A 2,500-nucleotide genomic window follows, 5' to 3' on the forward strand; every position below is an offset into this window, starting at 1 on the left:
ATGGTTCGATTAGTCTTTCGCCCCTATACCCAGTTCCGACGATCGATTTGCACGTCAGAATCGCTACGGACCTCCATCAGGGTTTCCCCTGACTTCGTCCTGACCAGGCATAGTTCACCATCTTTCGGGTCCCAACGTGTACGCTCTAGGTGCGCCTCTTCTCGCAATGAGAACGAGACGCCCCGGGAGTGCGAGGCCTAATCGTAACGAGGCCCATCCTCCCTAGGTCGACGCAGAGGACGACATTCACTTTCATTTCGCCTTTAGGTTTATTTATATCCCAATGACTTGCGCACATGTTAGACTCCTTGGTCCGTGTTTCAAGACGGGTCCTGAGAGTACCCAAAGCAATAGCGTCGCCGACCGGTAATTCAAAGCTTGGCCAGTCCAAGGACTCCTCCTGCTAACAGCTGGCCAGACCCGGGGACGGCGCATAGTCCGTACATCCGGGTAATTATAACTGAACCTAGCTTGCGGCGGTCCTGACGCACACACATTCGAAAATGGATTGGTTGCGGCCTGATACCGTCTGAGTACCGTCGCGCAGTCGGCCAGGCAACCGAGGGTCTGTCACGAACACCGTTAAGGTGACGGACAGGCTCCGCCTCGGACCGTAGACCGACACGCAACGGGTCGCGACGTTCTACTAGGGGAGAAGTGCACGACTACCTCGCCGGAACATTCGCCGAAGGTGGTGTGCCCTCGCTAATGGAACCCGAAGGTCCATCCGGGGCATCGCGCACCAACGGGAGCCAGCGTTGTTGACGATGAATCTCCCCATTCGATCTTTTGGGTTTCTCAGGTTTACCCCTGAACGGTTTCACGTACTCTTGAACTCTCTCTTCAAAGTTCTTTTCAACTTTCCCTCACGGTACTTGTTCGCTATCGGTCTCGTGGTCGTATTTAGCCTTAGATGGAGTTTACCACCCACTTAGGGCTGCACTCTCAAGCAACCCGACTCTAAGGAGAGATCCTCCCGAAACGCGTACCGGTCACTACGGGCCTGGCACCCTCTATGGGTAAATGGCCCCATTCAAGATGGACTTGGACGCAATTCGATGTCTCGGGATAAACGGATCCTCCTGAACACTACATTTCCCAGCGGCGGTACCGCGGGATTCAGTGCTGGGCTCATTCCTGTTCGCTCGCCGCTACTAAGGAAATCCTAGTTAGTTTCTTTTCCTCCGCTTAATAATATGCTTAAATTCAGCGGGTAATCTCGCCTACTCTGAGGTCGTCAATTTCTTTGGTTTCATCGAAAGGTGAATAATGATGCTCGATGCAAAAAAAAAAAAAATAAACGAAAAGAAGCAAAAAAGCAAACACGTAGAGAAACTGTGCGTGAATCAACCTTTCGCATATTCAATTTTTCCTCCTCTCTCGTTTCAAAATGTTTGTATTTATCGTTCGATGAAACGAGCACAAGAGGGAAAAAAAAGTTGAGACACGACGTTCCCATAATTTTCGTGTTATTTCCTTTTTGCTTCAAACATTTTGCGGACTGCAGCTTCGTCGTATTGCTTTTATCAATTTTTAACAATTTCAAAGCGAAGACAACTCGCAAGACGATCCATTTCGTCTCGGTTCAATTTTAACGTCCGTCCGTATTATTTTTTGTTCCACAAGAGATTTCGAATAGGTTTCTTTATTTATCATCCCTTCTTTTCGAGCGCCACGGAAGCAAGAGGAAAAGCAAGAGCGAGAGAACATTTCGCGTATACTTCATTTAACAATTTTAACCAACACGCGATGTACTCCACACACCTCTTAGATTTAACAACTGCTTTTCTCTTCTTCTCCCCTTAGCGCAAGGGTAAACCCCATTTGTCTCTTCTTTGGAACGCAACAAAACTTTCGAGGACTGGACGACCGAGCGATGGTCGCGCGGTCTTCGCTTATCTTTAACAAACGAAGTAGTCCGTATGTATTCTAAATGTTGAAGCCTCCTAGAGCTTTAAGCCATGCGAGACATTGAAATGCTGTTTTAACGGGAGCATGCATAATTGCTGCAAACATACTTTTATCACAAGTTCTAGCCACGCCACGGAGGCTTCGAAGTTCCTTCACCATTCGCTTTCCTCTCTTTTGTTACACAGTTTTAGACTACGATCAGGGGTACCGAAACGCTGTATTGATTGTAAACAACCATTTTTATCTTGGAGCGGAGCGTTCCTTTACTCGTTAGATTTGTCTTGTCGCGTGTGTATTCGCTTTTTCGACGCTTTTTAACCATTTAACTTGTTTAGCGAAGCTAAACGCACAGACAGACAAAAAAAAAGGAACAGCATCGCGCGTCAAACAGCGACGACCCATCTGAAGCGATCTTTCATTTATACACCGTTTGTAAACAGAGAGATGTATAAAGCGCGGGGAATCATTCGAAACCCTGGGGCTATTCGAGCTTGCATTTCAGCAAATTATCATCTCAAACATTTCACTCGTTTGCTTTTTCTAAATTTATAGGAGAGCTTCTTTCGTTTATTTTTGACACACCTTTCGT

At 47.0% G+C, this 2,500-nt stretch overlaps 1 pseudogene; it reads right to left on the minus strand.

Annotated features, from left to right (window-relative positions):
* Nucleotides 1–1,237, minus strand: part of LOC143306323 (large subunit ribosomal RNA) — a 5,378-nt pseudogene extending 4,141 nt beyond the window's left edge.
* Nucleotides 1,238–2,500: the final 1,263 nt, after the last annotated feature.

This window comes from Osmia lignaria, unplaced genomic scaffold, assembly GCF_051020975.1.
Source record: "Osmia lignaria lignaria isolate PbOS001 unplaced genomic scaffold, iyOsmLign1 scaffold0006, whole genome shotgun sequence".
Taxonomy (NCBI): Eukaryota; Metazoa; Arthropoda; class Insecta; order Hymenoptera; family Megachilidae; genus Osmia; species Osmia lignaria.